This window comes from Ahaetulla prasina, chromosome 3 (genome assembly GCF_028640845.1).
Source record: "Ahaetulla prasina isolate Xishuangbanna chromosome 3, ASM2864084v1, whole genome shotgun sequence".
Classification (NCBI taxonomy): domain Eukaryota; kingdom Metazoa; phylum Chordata; class Lepidosauria; order Squamata; family Colubridae; genus Ahaetulla; species Ahaetulla prasina.
This window is the reverse complement of record NC_080541.1, coordinates 185766596-185788626: the sequence shown is the minus strand read 5'-3', so window position 1 is coordinate 185788626 and position 22031 is coordinate 185766596. Positions and strand designations below refer to the sequence as shown.

Below are 22031 nucleotides of genomic sequence, written 5' to 3'. Positions count from 1 at the left end.
AACTCATAAGCCAATAATTATTGAACCAAGGTATATTAAAGAGACGAAATTGCAGAATGCTGTGGTCCATTACTCCTATGGGAATAAAATTTGGAGAAATTTTGTGGCCATTCCTGTGCCACGGCAGTGCCGTTATTTCAGTGCTGCTGTGGTCAGCCATGGTCATGTGATTCTCTTTGTGGCAGCACCTTAGATTTTGGAACATTGCTTTCAAGTCACCCCAGTCCTTCTTTTCATTAAACTAGACACACCAATTCCTGCAACCGTTCTTCATATGTTTTAGCCTCCAGTAACATTATCATCTTTGTTGCTCTTCTCTGCACTCTAGTTTCAAGAAGTTTTTATATCATGGTGACCAAAATTAAATGCAATATTCCAAGTGTGATCTTCATTATAAAGGAATACTAACACTTCACATGATCTTGATTCTATCCCTATTTTAATGCAGCCTAGGACTGTGTTGGCTTTTTTGGCAGCTGCAGCACACTACTGGCTCATAATTAAATAATCGTCTATTAGGACTCTGAGTTCCCTCTCGCAGTTACTTCTATTGAGCCAGGTACCACCTATTCTATACCTTTGTATTTGGTTTTTCTTGCATAAATGTAAAATCTTACTTTTCTCACCATTGAATTCAGTTTTGTTAGATAGTGTTCAAGTCTGTGGAGATCTTTCTGTATCTTGACCTATCTTCTGGACTGTTGGCTGTTCTTCCTGGTGTCATATGTAAATTTCATGAGTTTCCCTTCTATGCCTTCATCTAAAACATTGATGAAGATATTGAAGAGTACTGGGCCTAAGACAGAGCATTGTGGTTCTCCTCGATTGCCGGGCCAGCAGTCAGATTGGGGAGTGACTCATGCCTGATGACGACTGAGTCTGCCAGATGAGAAGCTCCTCCTCTTCCTTCCACTTCCCATCTTTCAGACTCAGTCTGTAACTGTTAGACATATTTGGCTGAACTGTGCAGAAATTATCTCTAAAATAAATTTAAATACAAAAAGATTCCAAAATTTGAGGCTTCCTCAATCTGACTTATTGGGCTGCCTGTTCCAGCGCGAAGGGCTCATGCCCGAAACCACTGAAGCCGTTTCAGGTGGAGAGGCGGAGCCCTCAATTCCAGGCTGCAGACTCCATTTTTTCCTAGCGAGAACGGCTCACGCCGGAGCCCGCATTGGATCGCTTTAGCAGTGACTGCTCTACCAGCCGGTAGAGCAAAGAGCGGCGTTTCGGGGCTTCTCCCTCACGCCCAAAAGCCACGTGGGCATCTGGAGGCTTCCGACGCCCAGCTGATTGCCGGTGCCGGATTTTGCCGCGCCAGGGCGCAATTAGCCCTCGGCTTCTTCTGAGCCTCGTGGGCTGCCGGCTTCATTCCTCATCGGAGGAAAGGACTGATACGCCAGATTTAGCTGTGCCTGGGGGTGATCTCACCCTCGGCTTTTCTTCAAGCCTCGTGGGTGTTTGGGGGTTTCCCTCGGCTGATGGAAAGCACTGGAAGCACTGCGTGGCAAAAGGTAGCCTCTTTACGCGGAGGATCGGAAGGACAGCTCCTGGGCAAACTTCCCACTGGTGAGATCCCCTCATTTACACCCTAGTTGGGGTACTCAGGCATTTTGGGGGGGAGAAAAATCCTCTTTGCAGGAACACGTGTGGCACAAGCTGGATGTCCGCAGGGCCCTCCGTATATATCTTAAACAGACCTCTTCTCTCCGGAGGACGGAAGCGCTCTTCATTTCGTTCCAGCCGGCGACCTTGGGTCAGAAGGTATCCTCTCACACTATAGGTAGATGGCTTTGGGCGACTATCACCACAGCCTATACTTCCCAAGCCCTTCCCATCCCTCGGCACATCACAGCACACTCAACTCGCAGTGCCGCTACCTCGGCTGCCTGGGCCACACAGGCCTCCTTAGAGGAAGTCTGCAGAGCGGCTACTTGGTCCTCTCCATCCCCGTTCATCTGTCAGTATAAACTGGACAGATTTGCCTCGGCCGAGGCAGCATTTGGATGTAGGGTTCGCCAAAGGGTTTTTCCAGGATCTGCCCCGTCGGACTCAGTTCATCCCTCCTTATAGGGTAGCAGCTTTGGCATATCCCCAATCTGACTGCTGGCCCGGCAATCGAGGAGAAAGGGTGTTGGCTTACCTGAACGCATCTTCTATCGATTGCAGGGCCAGCAGTCAGCCCCACCCTGTTGTTTTTCTGGTCCTCCGGGTCAGGAGTGGGGGCCAGTGTAGATCTCACTTGGAGGGGTGGGTGGCACTAACCATATCATTGCAGCTCAGCATGTCAGTCTGCCGTATCTCCTTCATCTGAAAGATGGGAAGCAGAAGGAAGAGGAGGAGCTTTTCCTGGCAGACTCAGTCGTCATCAGGCATGAGTCACTCCCCAATCTGACTGCTGGCCCTGCAATCAATAGAAGATGCATTCAGGTAAGCCAACGCCCTTTTTCCACTGTATACATGTAAATGTGACATGTAAATGCAGTTCTATTAAAGACTACACATTGAGTGTGATTGGTCAGCCAGTTATGAATTCATCTGGTGGTGATGCTGTCTAGCCCACATTTTTCTATTTTATTACATAGTAGGTTGTGGCCTAGTTTATCAAATGCCTTACTGAAGTCCAAGTAAATTATAGCCACAGCATTTCTCTGGTACACTAATCTTGTCATATTGTCAAAGAATGCAGTAAGATTTGTCTGGCATGATCTGTTTTTGACAAACCCATATTGCCCTCTAGTTATGACTTTGTTTGGCTCTAGGTTGCTTGATTATCTTTTCCAGAATCTTCCCATGATTAATCAGGGAGGCAAGGAACATTAGGCACATTAGGCACCATCGATTACTTTCTTCTCTGGAAAGTTGGCTAGAAGTCAGAAAAATGTTTAAACAATTGAGTTTAAGAAAGACTAAAGTAGATACAATAGTTAATTTTTCCTTCCTTCCTTCCATGTTTTCAGAATAGAGATTGCTGAAGATTATTTTCTTATAACAACTTCAGGTGAGTAAAATACCTAAAAGGACTTCGTGTATATGTAGATAGTTGAAGTACATACAGTAGATACTTAGAATACCTCAGAAAAGATTAGAAGCATAAAGATTTAAAGCATACTATGTTTTATTACAGTACTATCTAAATTTATACATTTCCTTTATTTTGAAAAACAATAATTTCCTGATAAAGAAAGATAAAGACTACAATCTATAGAGATTTGTTCCAGATTCTTTCTATTTGTGGAGCATTAGAAAAGAATTATCTTTCAGTTCTCTTAATTTTCTTGCACTAGTTGCAGAATGACACTTTTTAGTGAATTCTTGAAATATGCTTCATCTGATAAGCTTCTAACAAAATTTGTGAAGACTTTTGACAAGTGTGTGAAAAAGTCCTATATATATAATTTATGCTTCAAGATTCTTAGAAATAATTTTCTGACTCTTGATGTTCAATGGTTTTCAATCATACTGCTCATAGGTATCTATATAGATAGCTGTTACCATGTCAGCTCAAATACTACTGTAATGACAAACATCTTTGCAATACACTTCAGTATTCTGTAGTTTATACGTGCAATTGCAAAATAATTCCATCTCCGTGGCATATGTTTTATTGGATCTCCTTTGTTTACTCATTTTTCTTCAAAAGCATGTAAAGGATTTGTGCTCATCTAGAGATAATCCCCAGGAAGGTCCGTGTCTCAGTTACCTATTTGAAGAACTACAGTGTGAATAAATACATATTACAGATTTCAAAGCTAAAATGCCTGGAAACCGATGTATTTTGTAGAACATGTGGTACTGCATTCGCAATGATTATGAATGTATTCCAAATGGAAATGTTCTTAAGTGTTTTTATTTCTATTGTACCTAGAAGGGAAATCAGCATATTAGTTTAGTAGGCAGGAAAACAGAATTTATTTGTTTATCATTACACTTTGTCTTCCTTCTATCCTGAAGGAAGACAAAGTTTAATAATAGAAAATGTATCATCATCATAAGATGAAGCATGTAATATCCCTACTGAAATGGGCTCTTTGTAAGAGAAGATATGGGAAAGCTATTTAAAACTAGATATTACAAATCATCACGTAGACACAGACAAACATCATTTCAGCTTTCTTAGCTTATATATATATAAGCTTTTATATATATATATATATATATATATATATATATATATATATATATATATATATATATATATATATATATATATCTATCTTGGTTATTCGGTTTTATATATATATAAGCTATATATATAAGCTTATATATATATGCGCTTCTGGGAGCAATGCTCCCAGAAGCACGAAGCTGAAGCCTGAAGATGACGAATGAGACTTCGCTGAAACGCCGCCAAGACACTTCCAATTTTACGCTGGAGAAAATCTCAATAAAGATCTACATACAAACACCGTGAAAACCTCAGAAAACAAATATATATATATATATATATATATATATATATATATATATATATATATATATATATATATATATATATATATATATATATATATATATATGTGTGTTTTCTGAGGTTTTTGTTTTCTGAGGTTTTCGCGGGTGTTTGTATGTAGGTCTTTGGTTATTCGGGTTTTTATATATATATAGTGTTTGGTTTGGTTATTCGGGTTTTTATATATATATAGTGTGTGTGTGTGTGTGTGTGTGTGTGATTGTAAGAAATTTCTTAAGTGTGCCAACCTTTTATTTGAAATGCTCAAGGATGAAAAGGCATCCACTGTTTTAGGTAAGTGAAATCCTGGGCTTTCCCCATTTCTGTTTCTTAAAAATACCCTTGTCTTTTATCTCAAAGAACTAAAGATTATTATTCTTATGTTATATTATGAGGTTAACTTTATCCCTCTTAACATTCCCTAGAACAGGGGTCTCCAACCTTGGCAACTTTAAGACTTGTGGACTTCAACCCCCAGAGTTCCTCAGCCAGCAAAGCTTGCTGAGGAATTCTGGGAGTTGAAGTCCACAAGTCTTAAAGTTGCCAAGGTTGGAGACCCCTGCCCTAGAACCTTCAAAAACTGGCTATGATTTTCAGGCCTGAAATTGATTAAAGTGCAACAATTAATATTTGTTCTGTAAGACAAATAGCACTTCCACCAGTCACAGGCACAGAATTAATGAATATCTATAATAGCATTGACTTTTATTGATGATCAGTATCAGCATGGAGTGATTAGATCCATTGACTAGAGCAAGGATGTCAGATTGGAGGCCCACGGGCTAGATGCATCACGCACAGGTCATGCCCATCCCAGCTCTCTGAATGGGAAAACCATGAAACGTCACGTCATGTCTCGAGTTTGACACCCATGGACTAGAGCAATCACATGGAAATGCAAATAGTATTCCACCTCAGCATCATCTCGCACTGAGACAAACTGGAAAAGAAATGGCATTAGCGTGTCTTTTAGGAATAATACTACCATGTGGATGCAAATTAATGCAAAGAAGAATGTAAGTTCTACCATATAAAATTTAAGTCCTGCCATATAAAAATTCAGACTTGAGAATTTATTTTCCTAATGCATTCAGTGGTTAAGTTTATACATTGCACTTTGACAAAACAATAGTTTCTTAATTTGAGTATGTTGTATAAACCCAGGCACTGTGATTTACAACTCAAGTTTATGGCTTATATATATTTTACTACAATAAATTGTGATTTTATTTAATGGTGTGATTCTTTAAGGGCCCTAAATAAGTAACAGTCAATTAATTTCAACTTGTAATAATTGTCTATATATTCTGTATTCAAAATATCAAAAAAGTACACTCAGAAAAAATAATAATGTTTTTTCCATGTAATGTAAAAGGAATATTATTGTCCTTCCCATGTTCATTCTTTAACATTCAGAAGCATCATACTGTAGAAGGTAATAGTGATGCTTATTTCTGTGAGGGATAATAGGTCTTATACTACACTTAGATATAAACACATTTCAGATGAATGCAAATAATATTAATTGACCCAAAAAATGAGAATATTTTGGATTTGTTTAAACAAAGGAGGCACAAATCAAAGAAGTTGTTTTACAACAATCTTAGCAATCAACAGAAATGATATCGGCATGATTTTCTTTTCCTATCATAAAGTAATTGGCAGACCATTTGTTTTTTCTCTACCTTTTTTCCACTGAAACTTTTGAAGGGACAAGATTAATGCCATAATCCACAATTTTGTTCTACAGAGAATTCTTGTTAGATAGCTATCCTATACCTTACTTGGGAGAAAGTAAATCTGCTGTTTGGGAATAAACCAGTTTATTGGTTTCTAAAGCTTGAAAAAGCTAGTGACTTCTCTTAACTGTTTTAAATATATTATACACTTGCTGTTGATTTGAAACTTTAATTTCTCAATAAATAGAATCTGAATGGTATCAGAAGGTAATTTGAATATAATTTCTGTAATTCATAGTTATCCTATGGTGAGACTGACTTATCTGTGATCTAGATATCTGTGATCAAATTAAACAACTTGACAGATGAATGAAGCAAAAAGAGAACTAGAGGGTCTCAATTTAACATAAATGGGTATCTTAAAAGACAATGTAGACAAGTGGGCAGGCAAGTGTTGATTCTAGTCTCAGTTTCGCCGTTAATTAAAGAAAAGAATGTAGTAGGATATGAAATTCTGCCCTATAATCTCTGCAAATTTTAACAAAAGTATAGTCCTCCTGTATCTTTCTAAAAGTAGTAGTTGAGTGGGTCATCATAACTTTCCCTATAACTCTAGTCCTGATGCCAAGGGCATTATAAGGTTCTATTTAAATTCCACACACACCCCAGCACAAAAAATACTGAAAATCCCAGTCATTATTTGCTTCCCATCTTATCTGCTTCTAACAGGCAATAACAAAGCCCTCAGGATTTCTGCAAGAACAAATAAAATCCTCATGTCTTTTGGACATTTGCCATACACAGTCTCAGGACATTAGAAATAAGCCAAAAAGTTCCTGGCTTAAAGCCTGTACTCTACAGTCTAAAAACTGAATGAGTCAAAGTGCATCTTTCCTCTGACACACACATTTATATGAATAGCTTTTTATAGACCAAAACTGCTAGATATGATTATCAAAAGAAAGAACACTCATATATTTTGCATTCTTATTTAACTGGCCATACTGGCAGGGAAATCTGGGAATTTGAGACCCAATAGATTTGGAAACATAATTCATTGGGAACTTCTTATGAAGTGATTGGGGTAGTAATGCAAGTTATAGCCAAAGAAGTGTCATTACCAAATCCTTGATAGTATACGAAGTTCAGCAGTTTTCATTATGTTACAAAATTATTAAACACTCAAGTTCCTAATTTGCTGGATTTTCTTAATGTCTAAGTAGAAATTGAAATAAGGACAACAGTATCACCTTAAACTATTTGTTTACACCATGGATTATATTTATGCATATATACATAATTTGGTGAATTTTTTGTTTCTTATTATATTTTTGTCTTTGAAATCTTATAACTTCAAGAATTACATAGTGAATTTACCAGGTGTCATTTTTCACTACAGTACTTGGGCAAGAAAAGCTGCTATCGGTGTCGTTTCCTCTTCTATGCATTCAAACATCCTTGGGACTTCCCACATAGGGTCTGGGCTTGACTCCCCCCCCCCTCCACAAAATACTCATTTTAAAATTCAAGCAGATTTATAGCGATATATCCAGCCAAAGATGCCTGATTTTGCCTTAAGTCTTAAAATTTAAGTCTTAAGTCTTAAGTCTTCCATACTTCCACCTCTCACAATACTTGACAACACAGTATCAACAGTAGAAACCTTCAAATTTCTGGGTTCTATCATATCGCAAGATCTCAAATGGACAGCTAACATCAAAAACATCATTAAAAAAGGACAACAAAGAATGTTCTTTCTGCGCCAACTCAGTAAGCTCAAACTGCCCAAGGAGCTGCTGATCCAATTCTACAGAGGAATTATTGAGTCTGTCATTTGCACCTCTATAACTGTCTGGTTCGGTTCTGCAACCCAACAAGAAAAACACAGACTTCAGAGGATAATTAGAACTGCAGAAAAAATAATTGCTACCAACTTGCCTTCCATTGAGGACCTGTATACTGCACGAATCAAGAAGAGGGCCGTGAAAATATTTGCAGATCCCTCGCATCCTGGACATAAACTGTTTCAACTCCTAACCTCAAAACGTCGCTATAGAGCACTGCCCACCAGAACAACTAGACACACGAACAGTTTTTTCCAAGGCCATCACTCTGCTAAACAAATAATTCCTCAACACTGTCAGACTATTTACTGAATCTGCACTACTATTAATCGTTTCATAGTTCCCATCACCAATCTCTTTCCACTTATGACTGTATGACTATAACGTTACTGGCAATCCTTATGATTTATATTGATATATTGACCATCAATTGTGTTGTAAATGTTGTACCTTGATGAACGTATCTTTTCTTTTATGTAACACTGAGAGCATATGCACCAAGACAAATTCCTTGTGTGTCCAATCACACTTGGCCAATAAAATTCTATTCTATTCTATTCTAAAAGATCAAGTCTCATTATTCCAGAAGCAATGTCTGTTAAACCTTATCTCTATAGGAATAGAGATAAGGAATTTTCATTACATCTGAATACAGCAAATCTAATGTAGGAAGATGGAGGGCCTGTTGTGGCCCAAAGAAACCTGATCAGCCATCCAAGAAAGGCAAATGGGAGGGGACTCAGAAGCATAGATTGCAGTTGCTGTTCCCTCTCCCAGTATCTGTTAGATCAACCTTAGTCATTTTAAGATGTGTGGACTACAATTGACCAGCCAGGATGCTTAAATGGCCAAGCTCGAGAAACACTGCCATAGTTGGTTGCCTCTACCTAAAATTAGGGCTGGCTCTTTTCAGAGAAAAGTGCAGGGTTCCACTTGACATATTGAAGGACACAGGTAGTATTTCTTTTCAGATGTTCCATCTTCTATGAATGTATGGGTGGTAGGGAAGCACCATTCTAAGCAACAGTCTTCCTGAAACTAGAGAATCCTTCAGTTAAATTTGTATGCATTAGAGCATCAGCATGGGATGATGCTCTAGAAAACTCTATCTCTTATATACTCACAGAGGCTCTAATGACAGAAAAAAGTTGTGGACAAAGATCAAACAAGCAATTAGCTCAATTTTCATTTGTGCTTTGCCGACAAAAAGAAAGTATAATAATGCATAGGAAAAAGAAGAGATATAAATACATGCATATAAGTGAAGTTTATCAGAAAATGGTATGAGCTCAACCTCTTTTTGTATTTGTAAACTTAACTCTGCATTGTTTTAGGCTCATTTGGAGTCTCATTCAGATTTTTTTTTTGGTAATTCAGTACTACTTTATGCCTTATGCTATATAGTTTTCACAGTTGTCCTAACAGGTTTCTTTTTCATAATGAGAAGAAGGATAGCAAATACTAGACTGCTGATAAAGAAACATAGTATATTTTCTTTGTTGCAGTTTCTTGCTAACAGCATTTAGAAAATTGCCATGGTGTATAAAACAGGAGTAGTTATTAGAGGTGGGGCAATCTTTTGATGAAAAATCATATCATTGAAAGTGAGAGTTCTAGGATATCAGAATGAATTCCTGTTTAGCAGAGAAGCTCCAGATGGCTGTCTAATCGCTGTTTGAAAATCTTCAGAAAGGCAAAATCACCAGCTATCTATGAAATTCATTTTATGGGTCTAGGTAAAATGTAACTTTTTTAAAATTTAGAACTATCTGGGGCAGCAGAAAAAAACATGATATTTGAACTTATTGTATGCAGAACTTATTTTAAAATCTTTGTTAAGACAAGAACGTTTATAGGAACTTGGTATGTCTAGTTTAATGAAAAGAAGGATTAGGGGAGACATGATAGCAGTGTTCCAATATCTCAGGGGTTGCCACAAAGAAGAGGGAGTCGGGCTGTTCTCCAAAGCACCTGAGGGTAGAACAAGAAGCAATGGGTGGAAACTGATCAAGGAGAGAAGCAACTTAGAACTAAGGAGAAATTTCCTGACAGTTAGAACAATTAATCAGTGGAACAACTTGCCTGCAGAAGTTGTGAATGCACCAACACTGGAAATTTTTAAGAAAATGTTGGATAGCCATTTGTCTAAAATGGTGTAGGGTTTCCTGCCTGGGCAGCGGGTTGGACTAGAAGACCTCCAAGGTCCCTTCCAACTCTGTTATTATGTTATGCTAAGAACCTTTTCCAATGACTGCATGATGAACCTATGGAGTTTTTTTCTTCTTCTTTTGTAAATAACAGAATTTTGCTATTGCCTTCTTTCAGGGTTATTTTTTTAGCTTCCTATAAGATTTCCTGCTTATCATCCATCCAAGTAGTAATCCTTCTGTTTTGAGAGAGACAGGTAGGTTTTCTTCCCTGCTATGTCTAAAACAGCCAGGAGTTGAACTTGATCCAAGAGAAACTTTACACAAGACAATTTGGGTTGTTGTGCTCTGAACCTATTGCTATTTATCTGTCGCCCTTTGGAGATGTGATATCCATCATTGGATACCAAAGCAACATATGTCAATGTTACATGAAACTATTAATGATAGCAACCATAATGGGTGTTTCAGGCTTTGAAAATTTGGACATAAAAAAGTGCATGGAAGCTATGCTATGAAAGTGTATCACTTCTATGATATATTTATCTTTTTTCTTGGGGTGTTTTTTTTCTCTTTATCCCCCCTCTATTATCATCATTAAAATACCAATTTCATGTGTGTCACTTCTTGGGTATTCTCTGTGAATTATTTTTTTCTGGCTCTTTACAAAATATTACCTCTCTGCTAGACTGATGTTGTTCCTTAACTTGCCCAAGACAAGTATAAGTGGGTGGGTTACATAAGCAAGTATTACAGGTGAAAAACATCCCAGGGAGTAATCTGTTTTTTCATGGGCCCTGACACACACTGTATTCAGAGGATCATAATGATTAAATATGCATGAGTGTCTTATCTTGCTAACTTATGAATATTTACGGCCTAGGTTATAAGGCGATTCCACAACCACCTTTACAGAAGCATTTTCTTTTTCTTTTTTTTTTAATTCTTAAAGCTTTTCCGAGCTCTAGTGTGAATATATGCTTTTCAACAATTTCGTGTCAGAATTCATGTTTCAACATGTCAACACTTCTCTTCAATGTATAGAAGCAACAACTTAGATCTTTTCCTGCTATTAAGTTACCATTTTTCACTATATCAATGCAATGCTTTTCATTTTTCTCTCTACAATACATAATACATTTATTTTATCTAGCTGTAAGTTGACTTTTTAAAGACCTTTTAAACACATTTTTTCATTAAGTAAGGTAAGTAATACTTTGCTGACATAATGATCCAGGTGGATAATGTTTATCATCAGGTTATTTTGGGAGCACACTGGAGGCAGGGTCTTTACATTTTACTTTATTTTTAAGTAGCATTTCTCCTTGCCATTGCTAGCACATAGTTTTTTTTCTATTTGGAGTTATTGCCTGGGTTCTTAATACAGCACCATGCAGATACTAACTTGCACATAGGCATATGTTTGAGTCTATTAGATTCTATTATCAATCAGATTTTATAGATATAGTTTAGATTATTCTTTTAAGTTAAATAGGGAATAAGCATGATTTAAAATAAAATGCCAGTTTTTCATTGCAATAAGTCTTAACATAACATAACATAACATCAGAGTTGGAAGGGACCTTGGAGGCCTTCTAGTCCAACCCCCTGCCCAGGCAGGAAACCCTACACCATCTCAGTCAGATGGTTATCCAACATTTTCTTAAAAATTTCCAGTGTTGGAGCATTCACAACTTCTGAAGGCAAGTCGTTCCACTTATTAATTGTTCTAACTGTCAGGAAATTTCTCCTTAGTTCTAAGTTGCTTCTTTCCTTGATCAGTTTCCACCCATTGCTTCTTGTTCTACCCTCAGGTGCTCTGGAGAACAGCCCAGCTCCCACTTCTCTGTGGCAGCCCCTGAGATATTGGAACACTGCTATCATGTCTCCCCTAGTCCTTCTTTTTGTTAAACTAGACATACCCAGTTCCTGCAACCGTTCTTCATATGTTTTATCCTCCAGTCCCCTAATCATCTTTGTTGCTCTTCTCTGCACTCTTTCTAGAGTCTCAACATCTTTAAGTCTTCTCAGTTATACATTATTTCTAGAGGCCTTCTCAGGAATAAAAAAAAAAGAAGAGTTGAACTGTTTTTAAAAAAACAGAACTAAGCTCAGATGTTACAATTGGGTAGTTGAAAGTGTGGTAGGGAATAATATGAACAATTTATCTCATGATAGATGCTTATTTTATGGTTATCTACATCCAACACAGTATTTTGTGAAAGCATCTATAATTTGTTCTCAAAATTTAACATAATCCACCTCTTCCCCCCTTCCCCACTTTGGGAAAACTTGATTTAAGAACCACAACTGGATAATTCTGCCAAACATAAGCTTCAAACAAATATATTATGATTTAGTATCTCACCTAGAGTGGAATTCTGAAATGTGGAAATTAGCTCTAAATGATAAAATGACATGTGGTATTAAAATTAGAAGCGGTGTGTATAAAGAAGATACCTTCTGGAAAATTTGGAAACCATTTGTGGACTATGCGCTTGGAAAATTGGACGCCTCGGTACCTGTACCTTGAAAACGTGGATTTTGACAATTATGAGGACATATCCGAAGACCCAAATTTTCCTCTCTCTTTTTTATGTATAGCACAAGGGTGGAATAAATGTATTTTCTTTTTTGTTTGTAACATTATAAAAAAGTAATAAAAAATTAATTAATAAAAAAAAATGATTTAGGTAGATGGGTAAATCTACACTTTCTTTCCGTAGTGAAAAAAAAATGTTGGTAAGCTTTTATTCTATATAAAATCCTGAATTGTAGCACAAAGAGTCAACAGTTGGGGTTTCCCTCTTAAAAATGGTAACAAGAAGCAACTCTCAGCTTTGGAAGCCATATTAGCACCAGAAGCTTCCACACTGCCAGCACCTTGTGCTTGGGAAAGTAGGAGGGGGGATTAAGGAGAGTGATTTGTAGTTAGACATAATAGCATTCTTCCCTTCAGTCAAGGCCATGATGTTCATGCAAAATGGCTCAAGCTGGGACAGATGATGATTGGGCCATGTGACAGATTGATGGGTGCAGGGGCTGGATTTGGGATTTTGATTTCCTGAGGAAAAACCTGGAACTCTCAGATTTGGGGTTTCCCAGATGTGCCAGTATACCTACTCAAGTAAAGGGAACTTTGAGAAATGCTTGCCTCAGAGTTTTTTAATTGGAGTAATGCTTTCTGGAACACTGACAGCAACATTGAGTCTGATAACTTTGATTGCAGTCTTTAAGGTTTGGTGACGACCTTAAAATAAGATAACTAAGGTCTTGCCACTAATAATAGATGCCAAAATGCTAAAAATCACAGCCCTTGCTAAGTATTTTTTGCATAGATAATATGCTAAATGTATCTTTTCCAGTCCCTGATAATTATTTCTTAAAATCCTCTTTGCCAGACTTTCTCTAATGTTCACCTATTCCCTGTCAGTATCTACCTGAAGCTGTTTTGCATTTTAAATGTTTCAACCATGTCACAGGTTTTATATTTTTAATGGGATTTAAAATGCCTTTAGCAGACTTGTCAGGTTTCGTTGTCATATTCAGAGGGATTAGGGACAAATTATCTGATATATTTTTTGATAAATATGCTTTTTTTCCCAAGAGCTCTAACTCCAATGGTCTGTTCCATTTCCATAATGTCCCTTTTGTTCCTCAGATTCACACTGATTGTCAAGTATATAAGCTGTGCTGCAGGTACCACAAAAAGATGCAAGTAATATTTGACATATTATTATACTGCAATTTGCAGGGTAATTTCAGAAAGAATTTTGTTTTTCACAAAAGTACTATGCAGGTCTGCTTGATACAAATTATAGCCAGTATATCAGAAAGCATATTACATGCTCAGTACTGGGCTTCTAGCCAAGACAATGAAACAAACTGAATATTAACCCAGAAGTTACTCTTCAGATGATACATAGATATAATAACTATGGATAATGTGGATAAGTGGAACCTGGAAATATGTCATATGTGTGCGCGCATACATCAGATGAATCCTCTCTTCATAGAACCAGTTAGGTATAATGTACACTATCATTGCAAATAAAACTTCAGTTAAAAAAACATTAAAGTCACAAAATATATCATCTAAATAAACAGCAAAACAAATATTAATAATCTTCAAATGATCTATTTTCTAATCAATAAAAGCAGATATAATAATCTAGGTCCAATTTAAAACAAAAACAAAAAAGTGGGGCTGAAGAAAAATTCAAGGAAATTTTCAATGGCAATTGTATGGTGCAGTTACTGTAAATCCCACACATTGTTAATTATCATCATTTAATCATCATTACATTCTTCAATTTATATCCCATTCTTCTGCTCAGAAGAGTATTCAAAGCAGCTACGATAAATTGTAGTAATTTAAAACAAATTAAAATTAAAATTAATTAACAATTATATATTTGTTGAAAGAGTTGTATCTTTTTCACTAAGTGTAATTCTTAAAGAAATGTGCCATACCCTGGGAGCAATCCAGGAGAAATCTATTTTATGTGTTCGAGACAGAGAGAGACCTCTGACAACTGGGATATCTTCAGATGGGCCTCTTCTGTAGATCTGAAATGCTGAGAAGTTTCTTAGTGAAAGAGGCATTTTTCCTTCTCTGTGGGGGCTCCTACCCTGTGGAACGAGCTTCCCCCTGTACTCCGACAATTGCCTGACCTTAGGACCTTTCGCCGCGAACTTAAAACCTAAGGGGTAAGAGGGATCCTTTGGGAACAAATGAAGTTTGGACTCAAAAAACAATCCCATTCTATTTATTTATTTATTTTTATTTATTTATTTTGTCACAATAATATATATAAGTATCATACAAAAAAAGATTCTATAGTGTATAAACATATATATGAGTAAATATTAGGAGGAATAAGCATATATATATATATAAGAAGAAGAAAAAGAAAAACAATAGGACAGGAACGGTAGGCACGTTTGTGCTCTTATGCACGCCCCTTATGGTCCTCTTAGGAATGGGGTGAGGTCAATATTAGAAAGTTTTTGGTTAAAGCTTTTGGGATTATGGGAAGAGACCATTCCATCTTTCGTTATATTTGATAGAAAGGGAGGCCAATCCATGTTCTTTATCTTTTGGATGTTTCTATGGAAATTCATTAATTTCCATTATTATAAAATATATTGGTTTATATTTATGCTGATATCAAAGTGGTACAAATTTTAATATTTGCTCAGCTTTTAAAAAGAACAATTCCAATTGGTAGAGGAATAGCTCCAGAGGAATAAAAAAAAGGTATGTTTCTAATTTGACAATTGATTTCTTTTTTTATTGCCACAAATTGATAGCCTTGCAAGAAAAGCAAACAAAGATAAGAGCATGAAATGAAGATAATATAACAGATGGAGGAACAACATCAATTAATGATTCCATTTTATTAAGAGAAAGAGTTTTATATGTAATTCTTAATTTAAATAGTTTTATATAGGATGATGGTGATGTTATCCATTCAGTTGTGTCAGGCTCTTGGTGATTCTATGTGCCAGGTTTGTTAGATCCTCTGATCTTGCACTACTTCTTTGAGATCTTCCATGCACAGGCAAGTATCAACTTTGATGGTGTGCAGCCACCATGTTCTTTGGTGGCTTGGTTTCCTTTTATTGCTAATTCTTGCAAACATAATTGTGAATGAATTCCTCCACACAATATGGCCAAAATAAGTGAGACACAGTTTTGTAATTTTGCCATGTCTGGTGTTATGCCTTCCACTATTTGTTGTTAGTGACTTTTGCTGTCCAAGGAATACACAGGAACCTTTTCCAGCAGCACAGCTCAAACAAGTTGATTTTCTGTCTTGCATTTTTAAGGTCCAACTTTGTACTCTTGTATTTAAGAACATTCAACATTTTGAAATGGCAGGATTCTTTATTACATCGTTTATTAGAATTTTCCCCTGAGTTGTTGTGTTTGAAAGTATTTTCAAAGCTTCAGCCAGTGCTTGAACTCAAAAGCTGCTTGTTACAGCAAAACAAATTTGCTTGAAGGCAGTGTTTGTAAAACATTCCACCTCCAGAGTAGCTGTTCTACTGATTTCTCTGTCAAGGAATGAATACATGTTTGTCACAGTGCCCCTGATGTTGAAATGGAAAATTAGGGAGTGCAGGGATGAAGAGTTTTGTTTATTAGATCTCTGGGCAATTTGAAGTAGATTAACAATAACAAAGGACCAGAAATTGATTTTTTTAAAATGTGAAAGGACCAATTGAGTTTTGGCACACATAAGAAATTCCCAGGCTCTGAATTTTTTAATTCATTGCCTATCTCCAGGCATTAAAAAGACATTCCCCTGCACTTCCCTATTATTTCCACATAAAGAAAGCAGTCTATATAGTGAAGAATCTCATCAGCCTATGGAGACTCTGCATGTAATTTGGAACATTTTTATCCAACCAAGATAAAAATGTATATATAAACTAGATCATCATGTTTTTCCAGATTGTCCAGACAGAGATGAGGTACATTTTTTGGAGTTGAGCAGAACTAAAAACCATGGATAGAAAGATCAGAAAGAATAATGACAATGAATCGTGTCCTCCATCTATGCAGCAGTGATGACAAATTCTACATACCAAGGAAAATATATGGGTGTAGAATGTCACAACTTCATCAAATAATTGAAGCAGAAAAGGCAATGGAAGATTATCAGAAGGACAGTAAAGAAAATGCATTGAAGCTAGTATACCATGAAGACTTATTGGAAAGACCAAATTGGCCTTTAAGAAAGGCCAAATGAAAAATAGAAAGGAGACATGACAAAGCAAAATATTACATGTCCAGTACACAGCAAACATAGCAGACAAAACAGATAACAAGATCTGGCAATGGCTAAGAACAAGAAAGTTGAAGAAATAGACCAAGAATTGAGCCAGAATTGAGATTACACCAACAGAAAGCAAATGCTGCCTCTGCAAAGAAGCTGAAAAACAGTGGACCATCTAGATCAGGGGTACCCAGCTTTTTGTACCTCAGGGACCACCAAGTTCATAATTTTAAATCCCACTAATACAAATCCAGTGCACCGCTTACTGAAGCGCCTGGACTCCCGGTGATGGGATGGGGGCATTCAAGCACTCTCCCTCCACTCTCTTTCTCTCCCTCTCTCTCCCTCTCTCTTTCTCTTTCTCCCACTCTCTCTCCACTCTTTTTCTTTCATTCTCTCTCTGATTCCCTCTCTGTCTCTTTCTTTCTCTCTCTCATTCTCTCTCTCTTTCATTCTCTCTCTCTCATTCTCTCTTTCTCTCTCTCTTTCTCTCTCTTTCATTCTGTCTCTCTCTGTCTCTTTCATTCTCTCTCTCTCTCTCTCTCTCTTTCTCTCTCATTCTCTCCCTCTCTCATCCTCTTTCTCTCTGTCATCTCATGGGCCAGCCAGTGTCTTGGGACTGAAAGGAAGTCAAGCGTCTCCCCAAGAGACCAAAGTGCCCAGAGCACCAACAAGGGCTGGAAGAAACACACACGAAATCCAGCAAGAGATGAAGCTTCGCTCCCACTCTGGAATATGGAGCGAATCTCCATCTCCCTCTTCCCTTGCCAGATGAGAAGTGACTGGGAAGGTGGGGGCGAGGGGCAGGGACAGCCACTGGTGGGTTTAGCCAACAGGAAGCTACAGCAGGGGAAAGAAACAGCCTGGGGGGCCCTCCTGCACTGCCACCATTACCTCATTCCGGCCGGTGAGGGCAGCACTGCAAAGTTGCAAGTTGCACAAACATCCCACTACAGCGGAGATTTACAGCCTCAGCATGAGCTGCCTGGCTAGTCCCATATTCCAGAGCTCTAATCACAGGAAATGGCCATTGCTCATACCGGAGCACCTCTTCCATTTGGGTGCGCCGCGGACCACCAAAATTTTCTCATGGACCACCAGTGGTCCGTGGACCACTGGTTGGTGACCACTGATCTAGATAGTTTCTGCAAGACAATCACACAGACTGACTACAAACAACAACATGACAAAATAGCAACAAAGATCTGTTGGAAGATCTGCAAGAAAAACTATTTGTCTGCAAGTAAGATCTAATGGGACCACAAAATGTACAACGTAATGCAAAACAAAGAAGATAAACTGCTGTAGGATTTCAGAATTCAAACACACAAGCAGCTGCCACATAACACTCCAAACTTAACAATAGTCAATGAGAAACACAAAAAAGTTTGGAGAGTGCCTGGAATCAGCAAAATTGAAGAGAATGGAGAAAATCACAACATGCAAAAACCTACAAATAGAAAGGCTATGGAAAAAGAAAACAATAATAGTACTAATAGTAATAGGTGCCTTGGGTGCAATAGCAAAACATTTGAACACCATCAGCATTGACAAAATCACCATCACTCAATTGCAAAACCATAGAACAGCTTACATAACGTGACAATACATTTAACATCATCAAGCAACATTCGCTATCCCAGAACTTTGGGAAAAACTCAATAGGTGGATGGGGATGGTAGAGGACAGGAAGGCCTGGACGAAAGTTGTCCATGGGGTCACAATGGGTCGGACACGACTTCACAACTAACAACAACAACAATAGGTGGATAAAAATGCCAAATACAGTCTAAGCATTTGGCTGACTGTGCAACTAACCATTATAATAATAATAATACCTAATTAAATCTGGCAGCTTTTGAATTCATTGAGGAGGTTATTTTATTTCTAGCCAAGTGAAATGCGGGAGCTGGCTTAGAAGAAAATTAAGCACAGCAGGCAAATCGGCAGTGTATGAACAGACAGAAATAAAAGTCAGCTTTGAGTGTGGAGCAGGAAAAGTATCCAGAGAATCAGTTCACAATGGGTGAGTGGAGAGTAGTATTGTCTGTTCCTGCCCTTCCAAAATGGTTGCTGGCAATCTGATAATGGGACAGTCTGGCAGAAGATAAGCCTGAACTCCTTGGTAATTGATCTTATGCATATCCCATTTAGAAAGATCAATATATTACTTCAGCTGCAAAGCACTCCAGTAACTTGGGACTAATCCTCATTTTATTGTAGAAAAATCTCATTTGTCTCATTCATTTTTCTAAAAAAAGGAATAAAATGATAAATATTGTAACCATGTAATATATCAGTAGGCCAACTCCTGACTGTAAAATATATATATAAATGAAGCTACAGAGTTCAGCCTGAGCTGCACTACTGAATTCAAAAATAACATGTAGTTAGGTCATCAGAGTTACAGAAATGGAGAGATGAACTGAGAAAAGAAATGATGTGTGCTGTCTCCACTGCATATAAGCCCATTTCTCTGGGACTGGGGAATAAGTTTGCTTTGACTCAAGACCATGTGACATGTCAAAAACCTCACTCCCAAAGGAGATGGGGAAAGGAGCTATTTTGGGAGGAAGGCAACATGGTGCCTCAAATAACTGCACCACTAAAACAACGATTTGTTCCTTAAAATCTTCCCTAGCCATCATAAATGCACAAGTGGATTTCAATTTTGTTCTTCACCACTGTAACTCTGGTGAAGGGGGAACATCCAGTGTTGCAAATGGAATGCAAGTATTCTGTATGCAGCCCATGGGCCAAACGTTTTGCACTATTGTTCCACAGATTTTCTTTTACATTCTGATTCTAAACCAATGTTTTTAAACCTGGCAATTTATGATGTGTAGACTTCAACTCCCAGAATTCCCCAACCAGCATGTTTTAAACTAACTCATTCTCTGTATCACTAGCATAGTCTGCCATCTATCAGGAGAGATTTGTTTTACTTGCCCATCTCTTACTATCCACCTTACAAAAGAACAAACTACTTGAACACACCTATTGCTACTTTATGAATATCTAAAGTGAAATTGAAATCATCAACAATAATTTCATCATCAGAAATAGTGCAAGAATAATTGATGCCAAGAGGAATTATTAACAGCTTTCTGTTACTTTGGTGATTTTAAAAATATTTTAAGCACAGTGATAAAGCTTTTATATTAAACTATTAAAACGTGTTTTGTGAACTACAAGCAGAATAGCATGTTTCCACTTACCAGTTTTTCAGTGAAATTTGGCTCCTAAAATTTGCACTTAATCTTACTAGCTACATATTCATTTGAATATTATCAAAGTTATATTGGGAAGAAGACTAGCATATGAATATGAAATCATCATCCTCATCCATCATCCTCATCAGTTGTGGGTGGTCAAAGACTGGAGGCTTTTAAAAAGAGACTGGACAACTATTTGTCTAAAATGGTATAGGGTCTCTTGCTTGAGCAGAGTCTCCAAAGTCCAACTCTGTTATTCTGTCATCATCATCATCATCAACAACAACAACAATATCTGAAGGAAAATCAAAAAGATTTTTTATATATCCACAGCATGTTTTTCCCATTAATTCTTTTTCTATACTGAGAATTGTACCCAGCATCTTCTGCAAATGTTGTACTACTGAATTAGACTTTGTTGGAAAAAGTATGATTTGATCCCTTTTAGATCTTAAGGAAGTATTTTACCATTTGAACTAATTCCCTTTCAAAAATTATCTGGTGTGGGTAGGGTAAGTTTATGCTTCATTTGCTAATGGGTTTATTCAAATGCATATATATGGCCAGCTGGCTCTGATGTTTCTGGAATCTTTTGGTTATCAAATGAGAAATAAAATTCTCTTTCTTCTTATCTCTGCAGCTAGAAGATTCAGTAAACTGTAGTTGCCATAGAGATATTGCATCATCACCAAGAATACGGTCAAGTGCCCAGGAAATGGCCTTTTGGGACATGGCTTTCACTACAGGAAACATTCAAACCTCGGAGCAAACATGTTCTTAAATACAGAGTGTGGAGTGCAGTCCTTGGGACCTCTTCCAGCCTCTTCTGATGCAGATGATCACAGGAACATAGTGAGGAGTGTGCTAGTTAAATTATTGATGTGTATTGATGCAGCATATTAAGTAATTAGAAAATAAAAGCTTTGCTTATTTTCAAGGTTATTGTCAGAAGATGTTATTACTCAGTTTTCAGTGAACAGTCTAAGCAAGACCTCTATGTCATTTCAGCAAGCCCAGTACAGTATAGGTTTCAGTCAAGGTTGAATGGGAAGTTTAGCATTTGGACTTTGCAGAGACACTGCTAGTCAAATTTGGCAAACAATCTGGCAACTATATTTTTGTCAAGCATTCCTTGTATCTCAGACATTTTGAAGATTTGGACAGGCAACAGGAAAAAATATTCATTTCAGCTCTTCCATCTCTCATTTCCCTCTCACGGTTTCTTAAGTCAATGTAATTCTTCTCCCTATTGTTTTTATCCACTAAAGCCAGTGGTGGGTTGCTACCGATTCACCCCTGTTTGGGTGAATCAGTAGCGGCGGCGGCGGCGGGAGGCTCTGCCTACCTGCCCAGACATCATCAAAAATGTTCTGCACATGCACAGAAGCGTGCTGCACGCTCGCACTCCCAATAGTGAACCAGTAGCGAAGAAAATTGAAACCCACTACTCATTAAAACCATAGCCACATCTAGCTTCATCTCTCATTACTGTACTCTCCCATGTGTTTTATCTGTATATTTATATCAATTAGCTTTGTATAGGTTCAATTTGGATATACAATTGAACTAATTTTTAGTCAAATTCAGAGCAATTGAGTTGGAGCTGAGTTGATGAATTGAGTTGGAGCTAAATGAGTAATTACTAACTTAAATCCTACTGATAACAATAGTCTGCTCTGGGCTCCTACATAATGCAGCAAGTCATAATGTTATTTGCTTTTAGTCTTAGTCTTAGCTACTATTTTTGTAAACCATACTGTATGGTTTAATATATTGTGCAAAGTAAGCTTATTAAAAAAACATGGCTCAATTCAATTTATGAACCTAAAGCAACTCAATATGAATCCAATCCAGATAGTATGAATGCTATTTTATCATTGCCTATGTTCCTTAGTTCTTTTGTTTGTA

General features: G+C 37.3%; 1 long non-coding RNA gene across 1 annotated transcript; it reads left to right on the top strand.

Moving 5' to 3' along the window:
* Positions 1-927: 927 nt before the first annotated feature.
* LOC131195905 (uncharacterized) lies at positions 928-21850 on the top strand. Its single transcript, XR_009154573.1, has 3 exons — positions 928-2430; positions 2961-3001; positions 20764-21850. It is a non-coding gene; the product is annotated as an uncharacterized LOC131195905 (long non-coding RNA).
* The last annotated feature ends 181 nt before the right edge of the window (positions 21851-22031 follow it).